General features: G+C 37.8%; 2 pseudogenes; one reads left to right on the top strand and one right to left on the bottom strand.

Moving 5' to 3' along the window:
* Positions 1-4,886: 4,886 nt before the first annotated feature.
* On the bottom strand, positions 4,887-5,322 carry LOC115512932 (annotated as a pseudogene).
* Positions 5,323-6,503: 1,181 nt separating this feature from the next.
* LOC115511460 lies at positions 6,504-6,776 on the top strand (annotated as a pseudogene).
* Positions 6,777-12,338: the final 5,562 nt, after the last annotated feature.

Here is a 12,338-nt window from a genome sequence, read left to right as displayed (position 1 = left end):
TTCTGCTCTGTTTTCTTTCATCCTGTGTTTGGACTTTAGTCACAGAGGGATTGATGTTTACCGCAAAGAGCCTGGAGTCAGAAGATCTATATTCGGGTCTCCAGGCTGCTGGAAGTTAACTGTTTGACCTTAACAAAAATAAGTCCTACACTTCTCTTCAGCTTGCATACCTGCAAGATGAAGGTACTTCATAAAGCCGAGTTGTGAAAAGAATAAAAGATCACGAATATAAAAGCGTGCTGAAAACAATGCTAACAGGCAAATGTAAAATATTCAAATGGTCTATGCATAAATGCATAAATACATAAATACAATTACATATCACGATGATAATTAATGTTAACCAAATTATCGCTTAAGGGATATCAAAAAGAGCCTGTCAATATAATTTTCATTTCTAAACCGACGAAAGCCAGTAAGATGGTCTCTGTGTGTTTTTATGTTTTAAGTGATGAGACCCTTGTTAGGTATTATAGTCATATATAACAGAATGATATATGCCATATATGCATATGGTTTTTTGAAATTCAGAACTACGCAAAGGAGGCGATGATCACTAATTTATCTGGCTGTCTAGCACATTTTGCATCACTTCTCTAAATAAAAAATCAATAAAGAAGGCTGATAAATGGGCTCCTCTCAGGAGGGCTAAAGACAGAGACAGATAAAGATGCTTTGTTTCTGAAACCTCTAGCCTGGAATAAATTACCCAGTCATGAGCCAAAGTCATCTGCAATTAATTCCAGTTATAAATTTCAGTCGAGAGACGTGCGGAGTGCCTGATACAGCATCATGTCATTGGTTTGCATATTTTTACCAAGTGTATGTGATTTTAATAGTGAAGATCTTTAGTCTTAAACCTTGTGCAATTTCTGTAAGTTGTTTTAAACATGTAGTCTCGAGAAGGCAGACATATGTTTGCATTAATATTTAGCTTATTTTTTCTTGTGTTCATCAGTAGGAAAACTTCATATAACAACACTATAGAGAAAAATCACTTTTTCTCTATTTAATTCTCAGGTTTGCTTCTCAAACAAGTACTAGTCATAAATGTGTCTAAACTTATGGAGGATTAATCACATTAAAATGATACATATATCTACACCATGCTCATTTTTCATACTGTTTAGTGTGATAATGCACAGAAACCAATGTATTGCATTTGTGAAATCTTTTCAGAAGTCATTTTCTAGTTTTTAGCAAAAATATTATGACAGAACTTCCAGCCTGACAGATGACACAGGCTTGTTTCTCCCCATTTCTTCTTCCCAAGCATAACTGTCAACTCCGGAAATAATGCAAAAATAATAATAATAATAATAATAATAATAATGAAAATAAACAAGAAGTCTGAATGGTGGTAAGCAGAAGGCAAGCTGATTTGGAACCTTAGGACTGGAGGAACACTTCAGTGCAAGGGTATGTTGTGTCTTCTCGCAACCAACAGAGTAAGGTCATTGAGACCCAGCATTTCCTGACCCTCAACCTGGCAACAAAATACAGCCCAGGTAAATTCATTCCTTTCCTGGATCGAATGGGAGACGCTCCGACAACATTAGTGAGCCTGACACCACTAGTAAGGCAAAATAATTAGGAGCCTCATCAACGAAAAAAGACAAGGGCGTGTACTCTCCCCCAGCAGCCCCCATACGCCTGCACTGTTGAGATTCACTGAGGCAGGGGGCCAGAATTGGCAAGAGGGACCAACTTACCACAACAGACTTAGTCTGGGAAGCCTCCTTTATCCCCTGGGCACCACAAACCTAATGCTAATACTCCTGATATCCCTTCTCCTACCGGGAGCCACCAGGGTTAACATGTGGAACCAGTGGGAGGGACTCAGCCATAACAAATGGCCAATCCCACTCTCCGAAAGGCACCAAGGTGGATGCTTGGACCCAGCTATAGGGATGCAGCAACATAAGCAGCAACCTGAAAAGACTTTTTGATATGCAGGTGCAAGAATCCTCTTCCGTGCTCAGGGACACCAGAGAAGACAGAAAGCACCAGTTGGGGGATCTCTACATAGTGCTCCTTCAGAATCCCAGCCTGGGAAAATCCTTTCTGTCCCCATAGACAGCACAAGCAGAGACCTGAGGAAGCCTCAGAAGACTCAAATGAGCCAAAGTAATGCTTCAAATGCACAGCCATTGGAACCACAGCCCACAAAAGCAGCCCAAGGTTTGACTGTTAAACCTAAACAGGGAGACTTCCTACTAAAATAAAAGATATAGGGGCGCCTGGGTGGCTCAGATGGTTAAGCAACCGACTGCCGCTCAGGTCACGATCTCGCAATTTGTGAGTCTGAGCCCTGTGTCAGGCTCTGTGCTGACAGCTCAGAGCCTGGAGCCTGCTTTGGATTCTGTGTCTCCCCTTCTCTCTACCCCTCCCCTGCTCATGCTCTGTGTCTCTCTGTCTCTCAATAATAAGTAAACGTTAAAAATTGTTTTTTTAAAAAGATACAGCAGGACCCACACTCCTAATGTATTAGACAAAATATCCAGGATACAATAGAAAATGATCTTTTGTGTCAAGAGTCAAGAAAAACACCTTGAATGAGAAAAGACAACCCATTGACTCCAAAATGGGGATGAATTAGATGTCGGAGTTCTCTGACATTACCACCAAGGATTTTAAAGCTTACAGAATAAAAATGCTTCAACATTTAAGTGCTTCAATTTTAAAATGCTTTTTAAAAAAATTTTTTTTTAACGTTTTTATTTATTTTTGAGACAGAGAGAGACAGAGCATGAACAGGGGAGGGGCAGAGAGAGAGAGCGAGACACAGAATCTGAAACAGGCCCCAGGCTCTGAGCTGTCAGCACAGAGCCCGATGCGGGGCGCGAACCCACGGACTGTAAGATCATGACCTGAGCCGAAGTCGGATGCTTAACTGACCAAACCACCCAGGCGCCCCTTAAAATGCTTTTAAAATTTGTTGAGACAAATGGGAAAATAGGAAAGCTCAGCAAAGAAATCAAATATTAAAATAACCAAATACAAATTATAGAATAAAAAAATACAAGAGGCAGAAAAGCTCAAAACTCACTAGATGAGCTCAGTCTTAGAATGGAGAAGACAGAAGATAAAATAAGCGAACTTGAGGACAGATCAATAGAACTCCCCTTATCTGAACAACATGGAAGACATACACTAAAGAAAAATAAATTCAACAGACCCTCAAAGACCAGTGGGACAATAATAAATAATCCAGCATGGGTATAGTCAAGAATTCTAAGGAAAGGGTGAAAGAGAGTGAGACTAAAAGAGTATTTAAAAAAGTAATGGCTAAAAACTTCCCAAACTTGGTGAAAGATATAAACCTATAGATCAAAGAATCCAAGCAAACAAACTCCAAATGCCATCTGTATTTGGATATCCATATCCAAATTAAACGTTTAGAAATAAAGGACAAAGAAAAATCTTGAAAGCAGACAGAGAGGAAATGAATTGGGGAACACCATTCAAATAACAGATTTCTTATCTGAAATCACAGAGTCCAGCAGGAAGTAGTGCAATATCTTGGAAATGCTGGGGGAAAAAGAACTGTCGGCCAAAAATTCTACATTTCACGAAACTATCCTTCAAGTACGAAGGGGAAATAAAGACATTCTCATATAATGGAATAGCAAACCTATCCTAAGAGAATGGCTAAAAGACATTTTTTTTTTTTATTTTTTTTTTCAACGTTTATTTATTTTTGGGACAGAGAGAGACAGAGCATGAACGGGGGAGGGGCAGAGAAAGAGGGAGACACAGAATCGGAAACAGGCTCCAGGCTCTGAACCATCAGCCCAGAGCCAGACGCGGGGCTCGAACTCACAGACCGTGAGATCGTGACCTGGCTGAAGTCGGACGCTTAACCGACTGTGCCACCCAGGCGCCCCATAAAAGACATTTTAACAGACACAAAGGAAAGAATAAAAGAATCCTGGAGCATTAAGAAGGAAGAAGAAAAACAGCAGAAATATGGGTGTATACAACAGATTGTCCTTTTCCTCTTGAGTTGTATAAATCACATTTGATTTATAGCTTCATAGGATACTCAAGACAATGATATTTTAAAATGAAGAAGGGAAATGAAAAGAATGCTTCTATACTTCATTCAAAGTGGTAAAATATTGGTATAATATACACATATATATTGTAGTACCCAAAGTAACAACAATGAAAACTAAAGAGAGAGATATTGTGTATAATTATTCCCCATTTCTTGTCCTACATATAAGGATCTTAGAACTCATCACTCCATCCTAACAAGAGAAAAGCTGAATAGCAAGGTAAATTATCAGGGGTACAGAATGGCATTACATGTTTATAAAGTTCAATTCTCCAAGAAAACATAATCTTTAATGTGTGTGCACCAAACAACAGAGTGTCAAAATCTATAAGGCAATAACTGGGAACCGCGAGGAGAAATAAGTGAATTCATTATCACAATTGGAAACTATAACATCCCTCTATCAGAAATGGACAGATCCATCGGGCAAAAAATCAATTAAGGAAATAGTTGAACTCACCAGCCCCACCAATCAACTGTACATAATTGAGATCTATAAACTATTCCATCCCAAAACAACAGAATCCACATCCTTCTCAGGCTCACGTGGAGCATTCACCAGGATAGATCATATTCTAGGCCACAAAACACAACTTACCAATTTAAAAGAAAAACAATTATGCAATGTCTGCTCTGAGACCACAAAGGAAGTAAACTAGAAATCAATAACAGAAAAATAACTAGAAAATTTCCAAATATGTGAAGATTAAACAATACACTTTTTTCCAAACAACTAGACACCTAAAAGTTCTTAATTTATTAATCCTCTCATGAAAAATCTGCACAACCATCACAGATAAAGTCACTACAGAATCTTTACTCCTATTGTCCAATCTCCAGCTCACTTTTTGTCAGCACCACCACTGGCTTTTGCAGTTCCCCTGACTTTCTCCATTCTGTTCTTGAGTTCCTTTTGCTGAATTCTTGAGACCTTTTTCTTCTCATTCAGGCCATGTCTTGCAAGTCTACGTTTGGGATCATTTTTATTTGCATAATCCAAAGAATCATAAATCATGCCAAAGCCAGTTGTCTTCCTACCATCAAAATGGATTCGGAGTCCAAATACAACAATGGCATCTGGTGTGGCCTTGTGCACTTTGGCTAGTTTTCCCCCAAATTTCTGTCTTAGGTACTGTTGCCTTTCCAGGGTGAAGAACATCAATGACCATTCGTTTCCACTGAAGTAGTTGGTTGGTCATAAACTTCCTGGTCCAGATAGTTACTATGTCATTCGTTATGGTGGCCGAGCCAATAACACACATTTAAATGTGTTATTTAAAGAATAACACATTTCTCTCAAGAGACATTTAAAAATATCTTGAACTACACTAACATAAAATAAAACAAAATTTGTGGGATGCAGAGAAACAGTGCTTTGAGGGAAATTTATAGCACTGAAAGGATGTGTTAGAAAACAACAAAAACCTAACATTAAAAAGCTAAGTTTCTACCTTAAGAAACTAGAAATAGAAGAGCAAAGTAAGTCCAAAGTAAACAAACAAACAAAAATGGAGTTGGAGCAGAGATTAATGAAATGTAAAACAGGAAATCAATAACGAAAATTATTGAAACCCAAAGCCAATTCTTGGAAAAGATCAATACTAGGCAGGTTAACTAAGAAGAAGAGAGAGAGAGAACACACTACTAATTACTGATCTCAAAAATGAAAGACAGGATATCACTACACCTCCCACGAAAATGGAAATAATAATAAAGAAATACCACGAATAACTCTATGCCCACAAATTTGATAACATAAATGAAATGGACCAATTCTTTGAAAGACACAGTCTGTCACAACTCACACAAGAAGAAAGAGACAATCTGAATAGCTCCTATCTAGTAAATAAATCTAATCAATAATTACTAATCTTCCAAAACATAAAGTACCAGGACCAGTTGTGTTCACTGGTGAAACTACCAAACACTTAAAGAAAAAATTTTGCCAAATTCTTTGTAACCTCTTTCAGAGACAGAAACGGAGGAAATACTTCCTAACTCATTCTATGAATCCAGCATTACCCCAATACCAAGACCAAAGACACTGCAAAAAAATAGAAAACTATTAACCCATATTTCTCATGAACATGTATAAAAATATCCTCAACAAAATATTTGCAAATAGAATGCAACAATGTAGAAAAAAGAAGTATACACGTGACCAAGTGGTAATTATTCCAGGTATGCAAGACTGCCCAAACACTCAAAAATCAACTAACATAGTCCTTCCTATCAATCAGCTAAAGAAGAAAAATTATACGATCGTATCAATAGATGGCAGGAAAAGTATTTGACAAAATTCAACACCCATTCATGGTGAAAACTCTCATTAAACTAGGAATAAGGAGGAGTTCCTCAACTTAATAAAGATTATATACAAAGACCCAAGTAAGGGCAGCTCCTGCTAGGTCTGAGTGTTTCTATTGGCTGCTCCACGGTAACCATGTGCAACCAAAAGGCTCAGATGAAATGATCAAAAATGCCAACATGTTGGAGGAGATGTAACAGGATTCAGTGGAATGTGCTACTCAGGTCTTGGAGAAATAGAACATAGAGAAGGACTTTGTGGCCCATATTAAAAGAGTTTGACAAGAAGTACAACACCACCTGGGACCTCATCATGGTGAGAAACGTTGATAGTCATGTGACACATGAAACCAAACACTTCATCTACTACCTGGGCCAAGTGGCCATTCTTCTGTTTAAATCTGGTTAAGAGCCTGAACTGTGTCACACACCCAGTGATCCATCCCAAAACAGAGACTGCAGCCTTGCAGTATTTGGAATTTCCAAATACTGAAATCTTCAGTTTTGCCTAAGAGGACACCTTGATCTTCAAACATTTATTGTGTTGTTTTGGATAGGGCATTTTCCGTGCAAATTTTTTTGATTATAAAACAATTAGCAAAACAGCTTACATTTGTATTTATTTTCTTTCTTTTAAAATTTTTCAACATTTATTTATTTTTGAAAGAGAGAGAGCATGAGCAGGGGAGGGGCAGAGACACAGAATACGAAACAGACTGCAGGCTCTGACCTGTCAGCACAGAGCTGGACATGGGGCTCAAACCCACAAACCCTGAGATCATGACCTGAGTTGAAGTTGGTTGCTTAACCAACTGAGCCACCCAGGCACCCCTTTTTGTATTTATTTTCTAATCCAAACAACTCTCTCCATGTTTTTCTCTTCAAAATCCATTCCTTTCAAAAAACAAAACAAAACAACAAAACAAATCTGTTGGAGAAAAAAATATATATACAAAACCCTAAAGCTAACATCATAGTGGTGAGAAACTTGACATTTTTACTAACATTATGCATAAGACAAGCGTTTCCACTCTTAACACTCTTTTTCAATATTGTACTGAGTCCTTATTAATGCAATAAGTAAAAAAAATACTAAAATAAATATCATGAAGAAATACATATAATTATCTTTTTTCACAGATGACATGATTGTCTATGTAGAAAACCCAGAAGAATCAATAAAAAATTCCTAGAATAAGAGATTGTAGCAAGTTTACAGAATATAAGATTAATGTACAAAAGTCAATTGCCTTTTTTCCTAGATACCAGCAACGAACAAGTGGAATTTAAAATTAAAAACACATTACCATTTACATTAGCCCCTCCAAAATAAAATACTTAAGTATAAAACTAACAAAATATGGACAAGTACTATGTGAGGAAAACTACAAAACTCTGTGAAATCAGGGAACTAAATAAGTGGAGAGATGTTCCATATTTGTGTACAGCAAGACCCATTATCAAGATATTAGTTCTTTATAACTTGATTTGTAGATTCAATGCAATCCCAGTCAAAATCTCAGCAGTTGTTTTATGGATGTTGACAAACCGATTCTAAAGTTTATATAGAGAGGTGAAAGATCCAAGATGGCCAAAACATACTGAAGGAGAACAAAGCTGGAGGACTGATACTACCCAATCTCAAGATTTACTATAAAGCTAGGATAATCAAGACAGTGTGGCATCAGAAAAATAAGAGACAAATAGATCAACAGAACAGAATAAAAGGCCCAGAAATAGACCCACAAAAATAGAGTCAACTGGTCTTTAACAAAGGAGGAAATTCAATACAATGAAGCAAAGATAGTCTCTTTAACAAGTGGTGCTAGAACAACTGAACATCCACATGTAAAAAAAAGGAATCTGGATACAGATCTGTTTAATGTGATTTCTATCAAAGTCCCAGCAAGGCTTTTTGTGACTATTGACAAACTTCTTCTAAAATTTATATAGAGGAGCAGCCAAGATGGCGGAACAACATGGAAGTTTTTTTGTGTGTCTCGTGTCCATGAAATACAGCCAGACCAACACTAAACCATCCTACACACCTAGAAAACTGATTGGAAGATTAACACAACAATCTGCACAACCTGAACCACAAAATTCAGTAGGTATGCAGCGCAGAGAGGTGAACTTGGGGAGCGAGAAGGAGCAGGAAGGGAGTTGCTTTTGCAAGCAGAGAGAGGACAGAGACTGGGGGAGGTGGGGGAATACAGGAAAAGCACCCCTCCCCAAAAGCAGCTGGAGAGAAAGTGGAAAATTGGAAACAGCTGCAGGGACTAAACTAAAAAGGGAGAAAGGAGAAAGGAGAGACTATAAACAAGGGGAGGGCAAAGGCTGCAACTTCGCAGCTCGATACCTGGCGGTGCTCTGGTGGGAAGGATGAATCCCCAGGAACAAAGTGGGGTCCGAGAAGTTCTCAGGCCACATGAGGAAAAGCAGTTCCACTGCTGGAAGGACATTTGGTAGAGACTGTTGAAGCCACCTGGTCCCAGCAGACCCCAGAAAACGGCCACATGCGCTGGTGCTGGAACAAGGTCGTTAAGGGGGAAGCCTTGTGACAGATGTGTGTTGTGATTTTCCATAATCCCTGAAACGCTGCTGCCACACTATCTTGAGAACTTTTTCTGGGGCAGGCTGGCACCTGGCCGCAGTCTCGGGGCACCGGCAGCAGCAGGGTCCAGCGGGCGTTCCTGGGTGCAGCTGACATTCGGCCATTGCTCATTCGGGCATTGCTTGGTGAGACCCTCCTGCAGAGGGGTAGAGCCGGTGAAAGCTGCTGTCCTTTGGAAGTAAGGGGCCGGGAAAAACAGCCACATCTGAGGGAGGTACTGCCTGGGGCCTGGTCACGAGAGTGAAAAAGTGGGGAGTGGAGGAGAACTGAAGACAGGGGACGGGTGTGTGATTGCTGATCTGGGAGAACAGACTGGGTAGCTGGGTGGCGCCATTTTCACCACTCCTGCGCATGCGCATATGCACCTACCAGCCCCGCGATAATCCACCTCAGTAGGCTAGCAGCGCCGTCTGGTGGAGAGCAGAGCTGTTACACTGAGCCCCGCCCAACTGGGCCAACTTTGCTCTTCAAGAACACAAGTCTCACCGCCTGCATAGTTTATGGACTATAAAGTGCTACATAGACTGACTTTTAGGGAAAACGAAGCAATTTCAGTTCTACTTGAATCTGTTAGCAGGTTCACCTATTCAATTTTGTTTCTTTCTTTGTCTCTTTTACACTTATTTTCTTTTTCTTGAATACAGAAAGAGAAAAAAAAATGATGTTTATTTTCAATTTGTATTAAAAATATTTTTCTTTAATTTTTATTACTATATTTTTTACTTTTGTGTAAATTTTCTCAAATTCTATTTTATTTCCATCATTTTACTTTAGTCTACTTCAGTGTATTCACTTTTTCAAATTTTCAAACAATTTCCTATTTTTCTTTTTCTTTTTTCTCTTTTTTGCTTCTTTTCTTTTTCTTGAATGCAGAAAAACTTTATTTTTACTTTCAATTTCTATTAAAATATTTTTATTTAATTTTTTAACTATATTTTTTGCTTTTATGTAAATTTTTTCAAATTCTATTTTACTTCCATCATTTTATTTTAGTCTACTACAGTGTATTTACTTTTTCAAATTTTCAAACGATTTCCTTTATTTAAGTCTTTTTTCTCTTTTTCGTTTCTTTTCTTTTTTCTTGAATACAGAAAAAGAAAAAATTCATATTTATTTTTAATTTTTATTAAAAATATTTTTCTTTAATTTTTTCTACTATATTCTTTACTTTTGTGTATATTTTTTCAAATTCTATTTTACCCCATCATCTCATTTTAGTCTACTTCAGTGTATTTACTTTTTTAAATTCTCAAATGATTTCCTTTTTTTTCTCCCTCCCCCCATTTTTTTTCTTCTAATCTGTCAAACCACTTTCAACACCCAGACAAAAACACACCTAGGATCTAGCATCATCTATTCGATTTGTGTGTATGTGTGTGTGTGAGTGTGTGCATGTGTTTAATTTTTAATTTTAATATTTTTTAAATTTTTTTTAATTTTACTTTTTCTACCTCATTAATTCCATTTCTCCCTTCAAAATGACAAAACAAAGGAATTCACCTCAAAAGAGACAGGAAGAACAAATGACAGTCAGGGATGTAATCAACACAGATACAAGCAAGATGTCTGAACAAGAATTTAGAATCATAATAATAAGAATACTAGCTGGAGTTGAAAATAGATTAGAATCCCTTTCTGCAGAGATAAAAGAAGTAAAAAATAGCCAGAATGAAATTAAAAATGCTATAACTGAGCTGCAATCACGGATGGATGCAGCGGTGGCAAGATTGGATGAGGCAGAACAGAGAATCAGCGATATAGACAACAAACTTATAGAGAATAATGAAGCAGAAAAAAAGGGGGAGATTAAGGCAAAAGAGCACGATTTAAAAATTAGAGAAATCAGTGACTCATTAAAAAGGAACAACATCAGAATCATAGGGGTCCCAGAAGAGGAAGAGAAAGAAACAGGGGTAGAAGTGTTATGTGAGCAAATCATAGCAGAAAACTTTCCTAACCTGGGGAAAGACACAGACATCAAAATCCATGAAGCACAGAGGACCCCCCCATTAGATTCAACAAAAACCAACCATCAACAAGGTATATCATAGTCAAATTCACAAAATACTCAGGCAAGGAGAGAATCATGAAAGCAGCAAAGGAAAAAAAGTCCCTAACCTACAAGGGAAGACAGATCAGGTTTGCAGCAGATCTATCCACAGAAACTTGACAGGCCAGAAAGGAGTGGCAGGATATATTCAGTGTGCTGAATCAGAAAAATATGCAGCCAAGAATTCTTTATCCAGCAAGGCTGTCATTCAAAATAGAAGGAGAGGCAGAAAGAGAAATCAAGGAATCAATCCCATTTACAGTTGCACAAAAAAACTCATAAAATACCTAGGAATAAATCTAACCAAAGAGGTGAAAAATCTATACACTGAAAACTATAGAAACCTGATGAAAGAAATTGAAGAAGACACAAAAAAATGGAAAAAGATTCCATGCTCCTGGATAGGAAGAACAAATATCATTAAAATGTCGATACTACCCAAAGCAATCTACATATTCAATGCAATCCCTATCAAATAATACCAGCATTCTTCACAGAGCTAGAACAAATATTCCTAAAATCTGTATGGAACCAGAAAAGACCCCAAATAGCCAAAGTGATCTTGAAAAAGAAAACCAAAGCAGGAGACATCACAATCCCAGAATTCAAGCTATACTACAAAGCTGTTATCATCAAGACAGTATGGTACTGGCACAAGAAAAGACACTCAGATCAATGGAACAGAATAGAGAACTCAGAAATGGACCCACAAATGTATGGCCAACTAATCTTTGACAAAGCAGGAAATAATATGCAATGGAATAAAGACAGTCTCTTCAGCAAGTGATGCTGGGAAAACTGGACAGCAACATGCAGAAGAATGAACCTGGACCACTTTCTGACACCATACACAAAAATGGATGACACCATAGTCAAAATAGATGAAAGACCTAAATGTAAGACAGGAAGCCATCAAAATCCTCGAGGAAAAAGCAGGCAAAAATTCTTTGATCTTGGCTGCAGCAACTTCTTACTCAACACGTCTCCGGAGGCAATGGAAACAAAAGCAAAAATGAACTACTGGGTCCTCATCAAAATAAAAAGCTTCTGTACAGTGAAGGAAACAATCAGCAAAACTAAAAGGCAACCAACAGAATGGGAGAAGATATTTGCAAATGACATGTCACATAAAGGGTTAGTATCCAAAATATACAAAGAACTTATCAAAGTCAACACCCAAAAAACAAAGAATCCAGTGAAGAAATGGGCAAAAGACATGAATAGACACTTCTCCAAAGAAGACATCCAGATGGCCAACCAACACATGAAAAAATGCTCAATATCACTCATCATCAGGGAAATACAAA

This window comes from Lynx canadensis, chromosome B1 (assembly GCF_007474595.2).
Source record: "Lynx canadensis isolate LIC74 chromosome B1, mLynCan4.pri.v2, whole genome shotgun sequence".
Taxonomy (NCBI): Eukaryota; Metazoa; Chordata; class Mammalia; order Carnivora; family Felidae; genus Lynx; species Lynx canadensis.
Note: the sequence above shows the minus strand (reverse complement) of the source record. Positions and strands in the feature narration are given on the sequence as shown.